The sequence below is a fragment of the Camellia sinensis genome, chromosome 6, assembly GCF_055761805.1.
Source record: "Camellia sinensis isolate YWXY chromosome 6, ASM5576180v1, whole genome shotgun sequence".
Taxonomy (NCBI): Eukaryota; Viridiplantae; Streptophyta; class Magnoliopsida; order Ericales; family Theaceae; genus Camellia; species Camellia sinensis.
In genome coordinates, this window is record NC_138966.1 from 174,027,109 (window position 1) to 174,037,402 (window position 10,294).

The following is a 10,294-nucleotide window of genomic DNA, read 5'->3' on the forward strand; positions in this document are numbered from 1 at the left end:
TTAATTATAATGGAATCCATCCCTTTTCTCCTCTCAAACAATCATTCATACATATGTAATGTATTTAAACACAAACTCAAACAATGGAGTGCATCCTCTTTCCACTCCCAAATAACCATACATATACAATGTATATAAATATAGTTATATTCAATGACAAGCACAAACGATTAGTTTCAATTCACCTAATCTGCATGCAATTTCTACAACAATCATAGCTATCCTCCACTAATAGCTCAATACAATTATTTCTAAACGGATATAAAGTCTCATAACAAATAGTTTATTTGAAACTACCAAAGAATGGAGTAACACATAACCAATCCCACTATTCATATCAATACCCTTTCAATTTCACATTTTCAATGTCAATTTCCATTATTTATACAAAATAATAATTTGATTCAATTAGGAAAAATCCCCATTTCCCTCCAAATATTAGCCAAGTGCCAAAATCTTCAAATCATACACAATACAACATCATTTTCAAACCCTTCGAGCATTTATTTCACCTTCACCCCAAAACCCCTCTTTCCATTTTATGCCCAAACCCTAGGTTTGCCTTAAACACCCCAAATCACATCATTGTTACAAATAACTAAGCTAAATATCATATGAAAGTGTAGAAAAGATCCCTACCTCAAACTTAGAAGAGAGAGAAGGGAGAAGAGCCCAAAAGTCGACGGCGACGAAACAACAACTTGCCCCGATCAAAACGAAGCCCTTGACAAGCTCTACACTTAATCTCAAAGGAGCAAGGCGAGGAGATGCTTCCAAGTGAGTAGATCTAAAGATCTTTGAGCAAAACGTAATTTTGGAGAGGGAGAGAGTGACTCATGGTTTGGAAAGGGAGGACGAGTAGAAAAAGTAAAGAAAATGTTAAGTGATGGACCTATTTATAGTGCTAAGTCAAAGTAAAAAGAAGTCCTAAAGTCAATCCAAAAGATCAAGTCAAATTCCCCAAAAAATAGGGCTTAAACTGGACTAAAATCTAAAAAAAGATCTGCAGGAGTCGACCCTTGCAGCAGAGGTGTTGACCCTTTAGACAGAAAAGCAAAGAGTGCAACAGACAAGGTTTCGACCCTTGGACAGGAAGGGTCGTAACTAAATTTTAGCAAGCAATTTCCAGATTCAGTAACAAGCAAGGGTCGGCCCTTCCTAGATTGGTGTCGACCCTTGTAGACAGCAACAAGAAGCAGGTGTCGACACTACTAAGGCTGGTGTCGACCCTAAACTCCAGTAACACTTCTAGAAACTTCACCAACAGGTAAGGGTCGACCCTTAGAAAGGTTGGTGTCGACCCTAAAATAGAATTTCTAAATTCCCAAACAGCTTTTCAACGTAAACAAGTGTGAGCGAACAATCCCAACATATTTAAATCGATTTATACTCCTCCAAAACCAAGATACAACAATTCCAAAAAATTTCTAAATAAAATAGAGGATTCAAATACACTTCCCAAGAGCTTTAAAGGATACAGGTGCTACAACCTCCCCACCTTAGGAAATTTCGTCCCCGAAATTTTAAGTAAGTTCTAAAGCCATGACTAAACCAATCCCAACAATAATAATCAATTAATTCCATCACCATGACCTATTTTCCGGTTATCCATTCTCATCGACTCGATACACAAGTCCCATATTAAAATGAAATTTGCAATTTCCCAAAACATTTACAATGCTTAACCAGAATCCGAGTTTTCAAGAAATTAACATTGCACATACAATGCGCCCAAAGTGATATAATACATGTGATATTCCATATTCTCAAACATACGCAATATTTATAATAAACTCATGTTTCCAAGATGCCTATAACATATACAATGTTCTTATAATTCAAAACGTATACAATGTTTATACCTTTCATCATCATAATTAAAATTCCAATTCATGTTTAGATATCAACAAACAAGTTCGGATATTTTTCTCGGACTTCCAATTCACGCTCCCAAGTCGCTTCCTCGACCCCGTGATGTTTCCACAATACCTTTACTAAGGGAATTGTCTTGCCTCGCAAGACTTGGTCCCATCTATTCAAGACCCTCACCGATCTCTCCTCATACGAGGCATCCTCATCTACCTCTAAGTCAGTCCAATCCAACACGTGCGATGGATCCGATTCGTACTTCCGAAGCATACTAATATGAAATACGTCATGAATCCCGAAAAACTGTGGCGGTAACCCCAAACGGTAGACGACTTCCCTAATCCGCTCAAGGATCTCAAAAGAGCCAATAAACTGAAAGGACAACTTTCCACTCTTCCCAAATCTCATCAAACCCCGCCTAGGTGAAATTTTCAAAAAGACATGATCGCTCACCTCAAATGACAAGGGCCTCCTCCTATGGTCGGCATAGCTTTTCTAGCGACTCTGAGCCGTAATCAATCTTTTACGAATAAGGGCCACTTTCTCAGTCGTTTCTCGAACTAATTATGGGCCTAACAAAGGTGCGTCACCCAACTCGGCCCACTTTCTCAGCCGTATTAACAATGCATACTCTTGCATATTTTTGATATATAGATTTAGTAAAAAACATATCTAAGAGAGGATAGAGGTTGAGTATTCCTACCTCAAGAGCTTTTACAAACAATTCTCAACACTAGTTTTGAATTGGTAACTACCAAGCAACCTTCTCCTCTTCCTCTCTTTTTCCTTTCTTTTTCTCCTCTATTTTTCTTTTTTTGCTCAGCTGGGTATATGTAATGGAAGGGCTGAACAGTGCTCTTAGTTATAGGAGTTTTAGGACCTATTTTATTTTTATTTTTATTTTTCCTCTTGATTGGGAATTATTATCTATAAGCATAGGCTTAGAGTGTAAAGGTATGCATAAGCTTAGAGTGTTAAGGCATGCTTGCTTCTAGCAGCCCCCTTTCTTAGGAAAATAGGGTAGTCGAATTCTTCTACCCAAAAATCTGATTTCAGATTTTTTTTTATTTTTTTTTTATTTTTTTTTTACATTATGAAAATCAATGTATATATATAACATAGTCACTAGATGTTTTGCTTCCTACTATCCTCTAACTAACTTAGTTATTATTTGTTTAAATCATTTAGTTTCCACAACTGTATTTAGATACATAAATTTAATCACATAAAGATAAATAAATTTATTTAAAGAAGTTCAATATTGGTATTAGTTATGATCTTATTACAATTTAATAATTTAATAATCACTATTAATTGACTTAATATTGTTATTATGCAACTAATTAGTTGTCCAAAAATTCAGGGTCTTATAACCTATCCCCCTTAAATAATTTCGTCCTCGAAATTTTAACGCGTACCTTTATCTTCAAACAACTAAGGGTGGTTGGCTCGTATTGCATCTTCTCTTTTCCAAGTAGACTCCTCCATTCCTCGATGTTGCCACAACACTCGCACCAAGTGGATGACTTTGCCTCTGAAGTTTTTTTCTCGTTGATCCATAATCTTTATAGGCCTTTCCTCAAAGCTTGCATCTTCATTGAGATCAATCTCTCCCTAGTTGATAGCATGGAAAGGGTGTGGCTCATATTTTCATAACATTGAGATGTGAAAAACATTGTGCACTGCTGCGAGCTGTGGTGGTAGTACTAAACGGTATGCCACCTCTCCTATCTTGCTCAGAATTTCAAAGGGTCCCACATAACGAGGTGCAAGTTTTCCTTTCTTCCCAAATCGTGTAGTACCTCGACGAGGTCGAACTTTGAGAAAAACATGATCCTCTACCTCATACGTTAAGGGTCGTCTCCTTTGATCTGCATAGCTCTTTTGTCAACTTTGGGCTATGATCAATTGTTGTCTGATTAGTCTTATCTTCTCAGTGGTCTCTTGAACCAAGTCTGGTCCTAACAAGGTTACTTCTCCTACTTCAGTCCAACAGAGTGGTGATCGACAAGGTCATCCATAAAGTGCTTCGTAGGGTGTCATTCCAATACTGGCTTGGAAACTATTGTTGTAAGTAAACTCAACGAGAGGTAAGTGTTTTTCCCAACGTCCATTAAAATCTATAACGCAAGCTCAAAGCATATCCTCTAAGGTTTGTATTGTCCTCTCAGTTTGCCCATCTGTTTGTGGGTGAAATGTGGTGCTAAAGCATAGGTTCGTTCCCATCACTTTCTGCAAGCTCTGCCAAAATTGTGAAGTGAATCGAAGTTCACGATCAGACACGATACTAACTGGTACTCCGTGTAATCTGATCACTTCTTTGATGAAGAGTCTACAAAGTGAATCTAACATATCTGACGACCCGACAGGTAAGAATCGGTCTGTCTTAGTTAGTCGATTCACCACTACCCACACGTTATCATGTCCCTGTGGTGATCGAGGCAAACCCGTTACGAAATCCATGGTTTTGAGTTCCCATTTCCACTCTAGAATTAGTAAATGTTGAAACGTCCCTGCCGGCCTTTGGTGTTCAACTTTTTCTTGTTGACATGTAAAGCACTAAGACACAAACTTTGCTACATCCCTTTTCATTCCGCCCCACCAATATTAGCGTTTTAAGTCTTGGTACATCTTAGTATCTCCTGGATGTACTACGAATATTGAATGGTGGCATTCCTTAAGTACCTTTTCCCTTAGTAAGTCGTCGCTTGGTACGAACATTCGACCTTGATATCTCAAACTCCCATCTGTGTGAATTTCCCAACCAGGCATGGTTTCATTAGATTCCATTCATACCTTGATGAATGCTACCTCCTAATCGTACTTTTGTGATTCTAATATCTCGCTCAAAATTTTAGTCGTAGCAATCTAAGCACCAATGTAAGCCTTTTCATCGTGAACCTCAATTTGTACTTCCAAATTCATTGAGCGTTTTAACCATACTCCATTCCCTAAGTGCTAAACTAGCAACAATCCCTCTATTCTTGCGACTTAGCGCATTTGCCACCACGTTAGCCTTGCCGGGATGATAGGAAAGGGTAAATTGATGATCCTCTAGATACTCCATCCAAGTCTCTGACGCATGTTCAGGTCCCTTTGGGTGAACAAATACTTCAAGCTTTTGTGATCAGTGAATATCTCAAACTTTTCACCATACAGGTAGTGTCTCCAAATTTTGAGTGCGTGAACTATAGCTGCTAACTCCAAGTCATGAGTGGGATAATTCTTATCATGGTTCTTTAATTGCCTTGATCCATATGCCACCACCTTGCTATTTTGCATCAATACGCACCCCAGATCTTCTTTGGAAGCATCACAATACACATTGTGCCTAACGTCACGCTCTGGTACTATGAGAATAGGGACACTCGTCAATCTTTTCTTGAGTTCTTGGAATGAATTTTCACAAGACTCGTTCCATTCAAACTTTACCCCCTTTTGAGTCAATTGTGTCATTGGTTTGGCCAATTTTGAGAAGTCTTGAATGAATCTTCGATAGCAACCGACCAATCCTAAGAAATTACGAATCTCAAATGTGTTCATAGGTTGCTTCCATTCTATCACTGCTTCTACTTTAGTTGGGTCTACTGTTATTCCCTTTTAAGACACCACGTGACATAAAAACTTTACTTGCTCCATCCAGAGCTCACATTTACTAGCCTTAGCATACAATTGGTTCTCTCTCAAAGTTTGAAGTGTTATTCTCAAGTGTTGTTCATGGTCTCCTTCCAACTTGAAATACACCAAAATATCATCTATGAAAACTACCACAAATTGATCTAAGTAAGGCGTGAATATTTTGTTCATTAAGCTTATGAACACGCCTGGTGCATTGGTTAGGCCGAATGGCATCACTACGAATTCATAGTGGCCATAACGGGTTCGAAATGCAGTTTTAAGAATATCTTCTTCCTGAACATGTAACTGGTGATACCCAGACTTGAGGTCTATCTTTGAGACGTACTTTGCCCCTCTAAGTTAATCGAAAAGGTCATCAATCCTAGGTAGTGAATACCAATTCTTAATGGTCACTCTATTGAGTTGTTGGTAATCAATGCACAACCTAAGTGTCCCATTTTTCTTTTTAGCAAATAAGGCTGGTGCTCCCCACGGGAACGTGCTTGGCCTTATAAATTCCTTGTCCAATAATTCTTACAACTATGTCTTAAGCTCTCTCAATTCAGCTGGTGTCATACGATGTGGTGCCATTGAGATCGATGATATACCAGGTTGTAGTTCAATGGTAAAATCTATTTCTTGCTTTGGGGGTAGTCCTGGTAATTCCTCTGGGAATACATCAGCATATTCACACACCACACGAGGTAGCACTAGTTCCATACGATCTTTATCTTCCAGAACTAAGCTGGCTAGCCACCCAGCCAGGTGATCATGCCATTTTGATTTTCGAAGTGTCGATGATAAAGAATCTTGTTTATCCCCCTTAAATTGGAATCACGTTCCATCTTGAGAGTAAGCAGTCACCGTCTTTCGATAGCAATCAATGGTGGCTCTATGGGCTGATAACCAGTCCATTCCTAGGATAACATCAAAGTATGACATTTCCATGACTCGTAGGTTGCAAGTTAAACATAAATTGGAGACTCCTAGTTCACATGATTTGCATATGAGATCTACTCGAGTTTGACCTCCTAGCAATGATGCTACACTCATAGGTGTTTCTAATCATTCAGGCTCTAATCCCAAAGTTGTAACACATGTAGCAAATATGAAAGAGTGTGATGCTCCAGAATCAAACAAGACTTGTACACAAGAGTTCATAAGGATGAGTATACCTTGAATCACTGAAGGATTTCCATTGTCTTCTCTTTCTTGGAGTGCAAAGACTCTCCTGGTGGCACCCTGATTTGGCACCCAAGGTTTCCTTGCATTGGCATCTCCTGGTTGTTGAGTCCTTGATTGTCCCACATTCCGATTAGCTGGCGATTGACCTCTGCCAGATTGGGAATTTTGCACAGCTCGTGTTCCTTGAGTTGGCGCGCATTTATTTTGTTGAGTGGCTCCTTCTTGATTGATGTAGTAGCCTGACCTTTGAGGACAGTTGTTCCTGAAGGGCCCTTCTTGGCCACACTCATAGCATCTTTTAGCCCCTTCTCTATTACGCTGCTCAGGATTGTACCCTTGCTGTTGTTGTGGCCCTCTAGCATAAGGTACCGAAGCGGCAGGGGTCCTATTGTTCTTTAAGGGTCCTCCGCTTCTTTGCTGGTTGGCTCTAGACTGCTGACCTTGGGTTCTTGTAGTGTACATCTTCTCTTTTTCTAAAGTAAGAGCCCTATCTACTACCTGTGCATAAGTAGGTAACTGCACTGCAACCAACTTATCTAGGATTCTCGAATCAAGTCCCCACTCAAAGGGCCTTACTTTGTCTATTTCGTTTGCCACTATAGCTGTGGCATGGAGAGAAAGGGCCTCAAATTGATTGGCATACTGTGTCACAGTCATGCCCCTTTGTTTCAATTAGAGAAATTCTTAGATCATTTCTTGCCTTATTGAGTTTAGGAAGTACTTTCCATAAACAACTCCTTGAACTGTCTCCAAGATAGTTCTGCCACTTGATGACTTTCCTTAATCATTGTCGACCAGAAATCGGCCTCCCCAAAAAAATTGACCTCCCCATTGAAGAGAAATGAAGCGAGGGACACTTGGTCCTACTCGTTCTGAATCTCCAGCGTCTCCAATATTTTCTTCACTTGCCTTATCCATGCCTCAGCCGTGTAGGGATTGGGTTCTCTGAAAAAATTTTGGGGCCTGAGTTTTTGAAATTTCGCTATTAATGATGCTTTATTGTTTTCACGCCTGAGTTGGTTTCTTAGTTCATTAGTAATTGCCCAAATGAAATTCATGATGTCACTGTTGTTGTTGTTGTCGTTGTTATTGTCATCATTGGATCCATTTGCCATAGTTCTTCCTGTTATTTTCTGGACGAAGGATATTGTTGTTACACCCTTTATTTATTTATTTATTATTATATACATATATATGTTCTATTTAAAGATAAAATGCAAGTAAAATAGTCCAACACACAAACTTTTAAATACTAGGACTTCATTAATGATAATAAAATATCAGTACATTCATAAAAGAAAGAAAGAAAAAATTCATTCTACTACATAACTGAGGGGACTCTCTTACCCCATTACTAATATTTGTAAGACTAGGCCTTTATAATAAAATTGAAACAAAATTGTTAAGCAACCTAGCCTACCCTTGTTCAATCCCTCTTAATTGAAGAGCCACAGATAGTGTTGATGCACTTGACAGGCATACTCCTAGCTCTCATCGTAAAGTCCGTAGCACCTCCAACGGTCTAACAACCTAGGTCCTTCCAATCCCATGCTCTGGCTCAGAATCCTCACGGGGACCTCTTCGTAAGTAAGTGGATCATGGAAGTCCACCGTCCCATCCGTAGGGATAATCTTTCCGGCCGGTAGGGCTACTAAGAAAATGTCCCGCTAGTGGAAGAGGTTGGTGTAATTGTCGGCCAAGGTTGCTGGTAAAGGATCGACCTCGTACATGGCCCCAGCAATTTCCCGAACAACTCTTACAGGTCCCATGTATTTGTCATCCTTCATTCGATGCTTCCACTCGCAAGGTATTATTGGTTCTAGCCTGACATACACCCTAAGCCCAATTGGGAATGCCACCTCCTACGCCACATTTCCCGAGTTCGTCTTATTTTCTTCGAAGGTATATTCTATGGAGAAGATGGGGTCCGACTCTATCTCACTCTCTTCTCCTTCAGACTCTTCAGGGGGAAGGACGGCTAAAGGTTCCACAAAGTTTATTTCCACGTCAACCTCCTCATTTACCTCTTCCATTACTTCTTCTTCCGAATCCTCTTCCTCTGGTTCAGACTTGGAAACCTCTACCCATATTTTTGGATCACTTTGTAATGGCTCCTCTTCTGGCTCGGGTTCTGGATCTGAGAGCCAGTCATCGTTGTGGGGTGGGCTCGACATCCTATAGAGGAAATACGACACTATTATACTTTTGGTAAGGCCTTAGATCATAAAATGTTTTTAATTGAAGTGTAGTAAGAGACATGTGCTTAAGTCTACCTAAGGTCTCAAGGGTGTCTAGATTTAAGCGCTGATACCATGTTGTGACACCACAAAATTTAAGAACATCAAAATAAGATTTAGAACTTAAAATCAATATTGCCACCAATATTACTAACATCAATTAATTAACAACCCAGAAATTTAAAGTTTTTAAATTACAACTTAGTCTTAGTACATAAAAATAACACAAATATAAAAAGAAAACTAGAAAATTTTAAAATAGTTCATGGAACTTGGGCACTCTTTAAGCTAACCAATGTTGAATGTCGCCTTGCAAGGCCTCGGTGTTCCCTTCGATTTCTTCAGTACTTGGCATAAAACGTCAGGGCAACAGGAATGCCAATGAGCGACGAGCTCAATAAGATACTACAACCCAAAAATACCTACCCGATAATAATACTCACAATTAATGAATAATGTGTAGTAACAGAATAACAAGTAGCATTTAATAAGTATAACAGGAATGCTATCAGTTGAAATAATTACAATAGATAAATAAATTTAAAAAAATGGCAAACAGAAGCAATATTTCATCATAAGAAAAATGTCCACCTTTCTTTTTAAATTCTCATAGATTTAGTTTATCAGATAAGTTTAAGTAACTCCCCACGGAGCACTATTTCCACTCAACCGCTAAGTAATGGCCACGAGCAATTATGACTCTCCCTTGGTCAAATATTCAAATATTACTTGCTGTAACTACCAATGATGCCCATACACCGGGGTTACGTACTCGAGTCCTAACATCACGGTTTGCCCTAAGGGAACGGTCTATGTTATGAGACCCACACCACCAGCCTTATATCGCCTACACCGATAAAAGCTGAACTACCTTCCTGTTAGCGTTCGCAACTCACTTGCGCAAGATTCTAAAACGGGCTCACCCCATCACTTTTAAATTTTAATGTATCATCGGTTGAATTTCGTGTTTCTTTACTTCGTCGAATTCATATTTTGATGCATGTGCGAGTTTTAGTTTAAAAACCACAGTGACATAATGTTTATATAGCATAACACAATCATGTATGGCAACCAAAATAAATATGATAGAATGTCTTATGAATCATCACAAAATTTCTTAAGAATTCACACACTTTTTCTTTCAGCACTGTATGGTCAGACAAGAAAATATGAAACCCATACCAAACGAAGTTTAACCATTATAGTATTTTAACTGTTGCTAGTTCATCGAGTTAGGGAAATATTTCAAGAAGAATACTAGGGCTAAACACGATTTTAAATTGGAGAAATAAAATTTGGAGAAAATTGGTTTTTTGGAACAGTGAGTTACATTAACTTCTAGCACAGGTGATCTATGCTCGAAAAATAAAAAAAAGGGCCTCAAA